Raw genomic sequence first — 11,253 nt, forward strand, 5'->3', positions numbered from 1 at the left:
TTTTTTTAACATCTTTATTGGAGTATAATTGCTTTACAATGGTGTGTTAGTTTCTGCTTTATAACAAAGTGAATCAGTTATACATATACATATATTCCCATATCTCTTACCTCTTGCCTCTCCCTCCCTCCCACCCTCCCTATGCCACCCCTCTAGGTGGTCACAAAGCACCGAGTTGATCTCCCTGTGCTATGCGGCTGCTTCCCACTAGCCATCTACCTTACGTTTGGTAGTGTATATATGTCCATGCCACTCTCTCATTTTGTCACAGCTTACCCTTCCCCCTCCCCATATCCTCAAGTCCATTCTCTAGTAGGTCTGTGTCTTTATTCCTGTCTTACCCCTAGGTTCTTCATGACCTTTTTTTTTTCTTAGATTCCATATATATGTGTTAGCATACGGTATTTGTTTTTCTCTTTCTGACTTACTTCACTCTGTATGACAGACTCTAGGTCCATCCACCTCACTACAAATATCTCAATTTTGTTTCTTTTTATGGCTGAGTAATATTCCATTGTATATATGTGCCACATCTTCTTTATCCATTCATCTGATGATGGACACTTAGGTTGCTTCCATGTCCTGGCTATTGTAAATAGAGCTGCAATGAACATTTTGGTACATGACTCTTTTTGAATTATGGTTTTCTAAGGGTATATGCCCAGTAGTGGGATTACTGGGTCGTATGGTAGTTCTATTTGTAGTTTTTTAAGGAACCTCCATACTGTTCTCCATAGTGGCTGTATCAATTTACATTCCCACCAACAGTGCAAGAGTGTTCCCTTTTCTCCACACCCTCTCCAGCATTTATTGTTTCTAGATTTTTTGATGATGGCCATTCTGAGTGTGAGATGATATCTCATTGTGGGTTTGATTTGCATTTCTCTAATGATTAGTGATGTCGAGCATCCTTTCATGTGTTTGTTGGCAATCTCTATATCTTTTTTGGAGAAATGTCATTTAGGTCTTCTCCCCATTTTTGGATTGGGTTGTTTGTTTTTTTGTTATTGAACTGCATGAGCTGCTTGTAAATTTTGGAGATTAATCCTTTGTCAGTTGCTTAATTTGCAAATATTTTCTCCCATTCTGAGGGTTGTCTTTTCGTCTTGTTTATGGTTTCCTTTGCTGTGCAAAAGCTTTTAAGTTTCATTAGGTCCCATTTGTTTATTTTTGTTTTTATTTCCATTTCTCTAGGAGGTGGGTCAAAAAGGATCTTGCTGTGATTTATGTCATAGAGTGTTCTGCCTATGTTTTCCTCTAAGAGTTTGATAGTGTCTGGCCTTACATTTAGGTCTTTAATCCATTTTCCTATTTTCTTTCTGTTCCGTCTCTCTCTCCAGTATCACTTCTTTCTTTTGATAGTAGCAGTTAATTTCAGTAGCGGCAGTTGATTCCAATTTTCAGTTTTCCAACATGCCCACAACTCCTTTCTACCCCCTCAGAGACACAAGTACCACCTCAGGCAGCCACTTCTTAGAAATCTGGGAAGGACCACATTATAATTTCTGTGGCCCCTGGACCATTATGCCTTTGTGGGTTCCTTCTACTGTAAGAAAATTTTAAAACTATATTTTCTGATGGTGTTAGTATAAAGGCAAATACATTAATGTTATTTATAAAAACATTTTCATTGACCTAAAAGTTCATTCTTCTGATTTTAAAACAAATCAAAACAGTCTCATGGTCCCCTAAAAGTACTTTGGGCCTAGGCACTGTGCCCACATTGCCTAAGGGGTGATTTGGCTCTCGTTCTGTGTCTCAGATCCACAGGGTTCTTCCTTCTAGCTTAGAAGCACCAGTATCAACCCAGAGGTGCTTCCTCCTCAGAGCTCTAAGCCCCAGCTCCATGGATGCCCTTCCTTCAATGTGTCTTGGTAATTCTGACCTCTGTTGGCAGAGGTCTCTTTCCTTGGCTTGCAGATAACCACCTTCTTGCTATGTCTTCACATGTGGTTTCTCTGTCTGTGTTGTCTGTGTCCTAATTCCTCTTTATTAAGGACACCAGTTATATTGGATTAGGGCTCACCCTAATGACCCCATTTTAATTTAATTACCTCTCAAAAGGTCCTACAGTCATATTCTGAGGTACTGGGTGTTAGGGCTTCAATATGTGAATTTTAGAGCAGGACACACTCAGCGTATAACAAGTGGACTTGCCAACAATTAACCAGTATTATGTTGATAGTTGCTTCTGTTATTTTCAGCTTTAGCCATTACAATCATGTTTTAATGAACATTTTAAAATACACATTTGAACAAATTCTTATAAGTGTAGCAGTGGCATTAATTTCTTAGGACTGAGATGTTAGGGTACCTTCATTTTTAATTTATAGGTTTCATAACTATTGCCTTGTTGCACTCCTTACAGTTTCATATTCTTGCTCAAAATATATGAGCTTGGGGCTTCCCTGGTGGCACAGTGGTTGAGAGTCCGCCTGCCAATGCAGGGGACACGGGTTCGTGCCCCGGTCCGTTTGGATCCCACATGCTGCGGAGCGGCTGGGCCCGTGAGCCATGGCCGCTGAGCCTGCGCGTTTGGAGCCTGTGCTCCGCAATGGGAGAGGCCGCAAAATATATATGAGCTTGCTAGCATTATCATTGCACTCTACATTTTGCTGATCTGATGTGTGAAATATGGTTGTATATTTGTTTTGATTTGCATTCTTTAATTATGAGTCAGGGTATGCATTTCTGTTATATGTTTATTGTCTATTTCGATTTCTTTTTCTGAAGACTGCCTGTTTATGTGTTTAGCTGGTTTTCCGTTGAGAGTTTGGTTTTTCTAATTGATTTTTATGTCACAGATATCATCTCTGATTTCTTTAGCTGTCCTTATACTTTCACATCAACGAGTTAACTTGTCATTTTCTTTGGTTCTTAGGTTAGAAATGACCTTCAACATAAATGTTTCTATGGTCCCTACAGAAAGCTTGGATCAGGGACACCCTCCTAAATATCAGGCTGATTTATCCATACTTAGAGCTTATCATACCTTTTTACACAGAATTGAAATTGCTTTTTATTCTCTTGTCTTTCCCACTAGATTATAATCTTAAGAGCAGAGACCTTGATTTGTTTATTGAAGCAGCCCAGGTAATTAACAGTGTCTGACTTTAAAGGGCATTTAATACAATTTTGGGACTTCCCTGGTGTCCAGTGGTTAAGACTCTGTGCTTCCAATAAAGGAGAGAAACAGAAGAAAAATTATAATTTTTTTTTTTTTTTTTGCTGGCTGAAGGAAAGAAGGAAGGAGAAACAGTGAAAGTTCTTACTGAGCCATAATCCTTAAGGTTTTGAGTTTGAAAACCATTGATTCAAAAGTATTTGGAGATCTAGTCAGTCAGCATATATCTCATGTATAACTCCAGTTTTTGAAGTTAGCTAGCAAAGTTAATACACTGGCTGTAAGCAAAATGTAGTACTTTCATCATAACACAGGTAGTTTTTATTTTTTGGGGGAGAATTTTTTAAAGTATCTTGATTACTTTTAGGTGGAGGTCATCTATGTTGCTCTGGAATAGTCCATAATAGATATTTTGTTTGCCTTCTCTTCTCAACAGAGATACCTCTGCATAGCACTTAAAAGCTTGGTTTCAGTCTTATTTCCACCACTTCTAGCTTTGTGACCCTGTCCATGTTACTTAAAAGGTCTGGTCCCCAGTCTTGCCATCTGTAAAGTAAGGATGATATTATCATCTGCTGCATAGTGTTTCTGGGAGAATTAAAAGAGATAACATCTATTAAACACTTAGCACAATGCAATTAAGGCACTAGTTATCATTATTATTAATACTGTCTTCCTTTCTTAGGGATTTGGAGCTTCCTTAGAGTGTGGTGAATTCGGAATATTTTCACTGACCTATCGTTTTTCAAGGATGGCAAGGTAATACATAATTTGATTGCCATGGAAAGTAAAATGGTATTGACTACAATAGACAGTCACAGTGTGAAAAAGAGACCAATCTATCAGTTAGTGACGGGACAGAGTTTAAGCTGTTATGTTTATGTATATGATACCTGCCCTTATGTATCTACATGTACTCTTGCATACATATGTGCACAATTGGCCTATTAATCTTATTAGGAAATTGTGGTAGTTGGGACAGTTGTTTCCCCCTCTAAATATTCCTAAAATTTTGTTTTTATATTTTATTATTTCTTTCCCCTTCTAGAATGCCTCTCATATTCATTTAAATTTTATTTAAGCTATATAAAAAGATTTATGAAATGTGATACACATGGAACTGTGCCTTGAGCCACCATAGGATTGTTTCTGGCAAAGTGTAAAAATGAAAGCAGGATTCTTAATTGGTTCTAGGGATGCCTGATTATTTTGGAGTCTGTCTGAAATGGAATGCATTTGTTGTGGTCAGTTTTGTGGTTGAAAGAAGAGGCAGCTGCCTGAATGGTGAGATTTCAAAAGGTCCCAGAAGTACAGTTTCTCAGATCTCTTCATAATCTGAAATTAGAGGGAGATTTTGGGTGGGTAAATCTTTGCATTTTTCACAGGTGCCTTCAAGAAATTCAAACAGTGTGGAAATAATAAGCCATTCTTATTTATTATCTTTTTGAGGTAGTTTTCTCATTATTTTCTAATATAATGGCTAGTCTGGATGTACCTGTCAAACAAATAGGTAAAGACCTGGGACTTTCAGAAGTCCATGTTTGGTACACTTGCAGAGGGACTAAAGGAAGTGAATTTGTTAAATTTGTTAAACAGATAGATATCTATATCCATATCTGTATCTATATATCTATATCTATCTATCTATGATACGTGGGGATACCAACCATATATATATATATCTGAATGCCAGATATTAGATTAAATTAATTAAACCTGAGCTTTCCTGGTGGCGCAGTGGTTGAGAGTCCACCTGCCGATGCAGGGGACACAGGCTCGTGCCCCAGTCCGGGAAGATCCCACATATCGCAGAGCGGCTGGGCCCGTGAGCCATGGCCGCTGAGCCTGCGCGTCCGGAGCCTGTGCTCCGCAGTGGGAGAGGCCACAACAGTGAGAGGCCTGCTTACCGCAAAAAGAAAAAAAAAAGTTAATTAAACCTAATGCTTTAATTCTGAACCCACTGACTATACTGCTACTGCCTTGAGAGGAAAACATATTTCACAGTGTCTATCAATCTATACTTTTTCAAGTCTAAAATCCATTTTATTCCACTTATGTCTGTTAATATGGTCATCTCTGGGTTATAAAATTATAAAAGATTTAAACATTTTTATTATACTTTATACATTTTCTAAAAATGTTAACTACATGTTTGTTTAATAAGTAGGAAAAAACCCATTAGATTTCTACCCACGTAAGGAACTGACCTGTAGCTGCCTAATTCCCCAGATCAATCATGAAGCAACCTGTATTTTAAAGAAATTGGAATGGAACAATATATAATTATTCAAAGTCAATACAAATGACTGGATTTCAACCACAGCATCAATATAATCAGAAGGAGAGTTGATAAAATGCAAAGTAGATGTTACTTCAGTGATTTTAGCTTAGCAAAATAAACCCTAAGAAAAAAACCCAGTCATTTCAAACTTCAATTTTAAAGAGAAAAATCAAAACATTTAACCAAACTTCATACAGAAATGAGTCAGAAAGCTTCCATTCAGTTCAGTAAAGATTTATTCTGTGTGTACTGTCTATCTACCAGATACCACAACATGCTGAAGATACAATAAATCACAGATTATGGAGAAAGTGTTTTACATAAACAAGGAACATATCTAGAAGGATGTAAGACAAAATTACCAGAGGTTTACTCTGCCTGGTAAGATTATGCACAATGGTTCTTCTCATTTTGCTTATTTGTCCATTCTAAAGTTTGTACTATTACATATATATATATATATATATATATATATTTGTACTGTAATATATACATATATATATTTCTATGTTATGTGTGTGTGTCCCTTATATGACTTTACTATCCACATTTGATCCTCATCCTCCTTTGTAACCTTTATTTCTGCTACTTCTCTCCACAATTCTTCTGCCCTGCTAAGTAAGAGCATATCTGTGGGAAGAGGGCATTTGCTACATCAGGTTTTTACTCTACCTCCTGTCCCTGTCCAATGCCCTACTATTGCCCATCTAAGTACCATGTATTTCCAGCAGTCCCACATCCTCTGTGAAGCCTTCTCTGACCCTGAATTCCTAAACACTTGTCTCTTTCAAGGATGGGCATTTTGTGATAAGGTGCATTGTACTGCTATTTAACTTAATACCTTACATTTCAAAGAAATTTCACACAAATTATCTTATTTCCTTCTGTGAGATAGTCAGGGTAGATATGATCTCTAATTTTAGTGTGTAGGAAAACAGAATAATTATGTGACTTGCTTAAGTTTCTAAGGAGTCCAGACCAAGAACACAGTGTTTCTGATGCTTTTTTAAAACATTCTTATCTTATGTTGGGGTATAGTTGATTTACAATGTTGTTTTAGTTTCAGTTGCACAGCAAAGTGATTCAGATATACATACACATATATCCATTCTTTTTCAGATTCTTTTCCCATTTAGGTTATTACAGAACACTGAGTAGAGCTCCCTGTGGTATACAGTAGGTCCTTTTTGATTATTTATATTTTACATATAGTAGTGTGTATATGTTAATCTGAAACTACTAATTTATCCACCCCCCCCATCTTTTCCCTTTGGTAACCATAGGTTTCTTTATGAAGTCTGTGAGTCTGTTTCTCTTTTGTAAATAAGTTCATTTGTATCATTGTTTTAGATTCTACAAATAAGTGATATCATACAGCATTTGTCTTACTTCACTTAATATGATAATCTCTAGGTCCATCCATGTTGCTGCAAATGGCATTACTTTATTCTTTTTTATGGCTCAGTAATACTCCATTGTATGTATGTACCACATCTTCTTTATCCATTCATCTGTCGATGGACATTTAGGTTGCTTCCATGACTTAGCTATTGTAAACAGTGCTGCAATGAATATTGGGGTGTATGTATATTTTCAAATTATGGTTTTCTCTAGATATATGCCCAGGATTGGGAGTGCTGGATCATATGGCAGCTCTATTTTTAGTTTTTTTTTTTTTTTTTTTGCGGGACACAGACCTCTCACTGTTGTGGCCTTTCCCATTGTGGAGCAGAGGCTCCGGATGCGCAGGCTCAGCGGCCATGGCTCACGGGCCCATCCGCTCCGCGGCATGTGGGATCCTCCCAGACCGGGGCACGAACCCGTGTCCCCTGCATCGGCAGGCGGACTCTCAACCACTGTGCCACCAGGGAAGCCCTATTTTTAGTTTTTTAGGAACCTCCATAGTGTTCTCCATAGTGGCTGTACCAGTTAACATTCCTACCAACAGTGTAGGAGGGTTCCATTTTCTCCACACCCTCTCCAGCATTTATTGTTTGTAGACTTTTTGATGATGGCCATTTTGACTGTATGAGGCAATACCTCATTGTAGTTTTGATTTGCATTTCTCTAATAATTAGCTATGTTGAGCATCTTTTCATGTGCTTTTTGGCTATCAGTGTGTCTTCTTTGGAGAAATGTCTATGTAGATCTTCTGTCCATTTTTAATTGTTTTTGTTTTTGTTGTTGTTTTACATTGAGCTGCATGAGCTCTTTGTATACTTTGGAGATCAATCCCTTGTTGGTTGCATCATTTGCAAGTATTTTCTCCCATTCTGTGAGTTGTCATTTTGACTCAATATAATTTTATTTTCCACATATGGGACTACACTTATTTACTTTTGTTCATAAAACTTTGGTCTCTCTGACTAAAGTGTAAATAAATTTTATGAGCTCAAGGACTCTTTAACACTTAAAACTATAGTACACACAATAGGTGCTCAATAAACAAAAAAAAATTTTTTTTTTTTCTGCCCCACAGCTTGCTTGTAGGATTTCAAGTTCCCTGACCAGGGATCAAACCTGGGCCCTTGGCAGTGAAAACACAGAGTTCTTAACCACTGGACTGCCAGGGAATTCCCTAAAACTGTTGATTATTTAATGTTTTGACAAAGTCTATGAGGCAAATAAACATAAATCAAAGCAATTTTTCCTACCTCATCATTAACATATAAACCTCCCAATATTAAAATCTGTAGGTCTGTTCTTCCTCAGGATTTCATGTCACTATTCCATTTTTAGACATTTGTATTTGTTTAGGATATTAGCAGGACATTTAGGAAAAAAATTAGCATTTAGAAAGGGAAGATACTCTGATTTACCTGGAAGAGAAAGTTTACTAGAGAAATAGCTTGATTGATCAGGGTACAACAGACAAAAACTCTCACCAGAATAGGTGAAAAGAAAATCATAGGGGAAGAGGAAGGTGTCATGAAATGTGATGTGGAGTTCTTTCTGGGTTTTGTATATTTCTGACAAGGGTAGGGAGAGTAGGATTTCACAGAAACAAGATGAGATTCAAGGTTTGCAAGATACCGATGAGCTGAGATTTCTATCACTGGTGGTTTCCAAAGTGTATAACATCCTAGCTAGCTAATCTAAGAGTAGTAAAATTTCATGGTGAGCTTTGATGCTTCTGGATGAGATTGTTGGAGTGGGGAGCAACATGAACCCATTACAATCTAAGGACAGGCACTAAGTGTCCAGGGGAAAGTAAAAGTTTTTCTCATTGTAACAGAAGACTACAATGAGGCAAACAGTGATGACACTGAGCTAGGATACTAATGGATAACAAAGCATAGTGTACAATTGTTTCAATATTTGTATATCATCTTCAGAAAACTCATAATGTCTATTCAGGTCTTTTGCCCACTTTTAGACTGGGTTTTCTTTTACTGCTAAGTTTTAAGAATTCTTTACAGATTCCGGATACAAGTTGCTTTTGAGATATATGATTTGCAAATATTTTCTTCCATTCTGAGGGTTGTCTTTTGCATTTTTTTGATGGTATCATCAAAAAACTATGAAGCACATAGTTATTCATTTTAATGAAGTTAAATTTGTCTAATTTTTTATTTTATTGCTTGTGCTTTTGGTGTCATAGCTAAGAAACGATTGGTTATGAGTTTTCTGATGTGTTGACTTGGTTATGCTACAATCCCAAGTTATTCACTTAACAGTAATCTGGGTATTACTGTGAAGGAAATTTGCTGATATAATTAACATTCCTAAACAGTTGACTTTAAGTAAGGGAGGCTATTCATTTGGAAGACCTTTAAAGCAGATCTTTAAAGAGAGAGAAGTAATTATGGATGAAGCTCCCATAGAGAGGGAAGTAATTATGGATGATACCTTGGGCCTGTGCTGGTAGAGCTTCATTCTGCTCTTGCTTTGGCTTTCCTGATGGCCTTCCCTATGAATTCAAATACACGGAACCAGCCCCCATCATTGTGTAAGTCAATTCTTTAAAAAAATAAATTGAAAAAGACATCAATATCTGTGTCTATATCTGTATCCATATCTTTATATCTATATAGATATAGATATAGATGTACATATGTGTGTGTGTGGTAGATAGACATTTCTATTGGTTCTGCTTCTTGTTGAACCCTGACTAATATGGATACAGTATTAAATCTTGTCACAGGATAGTGCTTCCCTATCAGTAAGTTCTCCTTTTTCTGGCCTTATATTCTACACCACTCCCTATCCCCTCGCCCCCGTGCCATCCCAGCATTCTCAGAATCTATTCCTATATATACTTTCTCTGTTTCTGTTGGGATGTGCTGGTTAGGTCCTGGAGGTCCTTCAGCATATACTACTTTCTTCGTCCTCCCCCTCCCCTTCTTCCTCCTCCCACCTTGTCTTGCAAGATAGATACCTTTGTGTGATTATTAAGCAAGAGGGGACACACACCTTTAACAGTGAGGAGAAGCCACTTCTGCAGAGAAACCTGGGAATTTGATTTTTGAGTACATTAACCCGTATAGTCCCCTCCTACCTCTCAGGGTCCTACACCTTTTCAACCAGAAGCTGGACTGTGGCGACCGGATTTGCTGTGGTTGGGAATTCCATCTTCTCTGGGGCTCTGCCAATCTTCCACTCTAATTATGGGTTTAATACTCACCTTTTCTGCCCTTCAGCTTTGATTGATGAATATCTCTTTACATTCTGCCAAAAATGTCCCCTAGCTTTTATGTTTTATTTTTTATTTTTTAAGTCGGTAATCGGTCAACCTCAAACTTTCATTAACTTGTCCAGTTAACTGAGTTTCGAGAAATGGTCATCCAAAATCATAGTCCTGAACCTCTCAGTTACTTGATCTAGTATCCCAGCGTTGTATTTCCTTCCACCAGTATTTCATCCCAGGTCACCATCTATAACAATTTTAACAATTGCACCACTATAGCATAACTATCAGTGTCTATCAGTGTCAGAATTCTCATCTCCAGCCTGCCAACAGGTGATCCAGTCCAAAATCCCAATTTAGATTTTGCTTGTAAGGACCACGACAAACCCAAATTGTTTTAGGTCGGATACCTTAAAATAGACTCTGAAGCAGAGATCTGTGTAAAGGAGGTTATTGGGAGGACTTTCTGGAATAACACCAGTAAGGGAGTAAGAAGCAAGACTGGGCAGTGAGATGGGGATTTGGATTTCAACCCAGGGATTTTGGGGTGACACAAGCATTCAGTCCATAACAGGGGGTAAGGTTTCTACATTCATTCAAAGTGGTAAAATGATGACACCAGTAGATGTTTGTGGTGATGATATAAATCTATATCTTGATTGTGGTGGTGGTTACAGGAATCTACCCATTACTATTGCTATGTCTGTGAAAAAACAGCATAAGAATATGTACACATTGTACCAACATTGATTTTTCTGGTTATGATATTATATTAATCATTCTGTAAGACGTAACCATTGAGAGAAAATGGGTGAAAGATGCATGGAACCTCTCTGTACTATCTTTGCAATACCTGTGTATCCATAATTATTTCAAAATAAAAAAGTTTTTTTTAAATGGGGAAAAAAAAAGATTGGCCAGTAAGAGAAGCTGAGCTGCATTACACAAAAAGGCTTCACATGTGTCTGTAGGGAGCTCTATAGCTGGGGCGGCATTTTACAATTATTCTGAATTTTGTCCCACATTCTAATGGGCCAAGACTTTTTAGGCTATTTTCAACCATTGTTTGGGTAGGGGCTGTCTCTAAAGAGGATTTTCAACTTTGGACAAGGCTGCAGCTTTCCCCAGAAAGCAATTTCTGGTGAGGGACTTGGCTATGAACAACCAGCAGTCAATATTCCCAGAGGCTAAAGGAATGAGTGCCTTTCCTGAATGTAGGGA

This window comes from Lipotes vexillifer, unplaced genomic scaffold (genome assembly GCF_000442215.2).
Source record: "Lipotes vexillifer unplaced genomic scaffold, Lipotes_vexillifer_v1.1 scaffold335, whole genome shotgun sequence".
Taxonomy (NCBI): domain Eukaryota; kingdom Metazoa; phylum Chordata; class Mammalia; order Artiodactyla; family Lipotidae; genus Lipotes; species Lipotes vexillifer.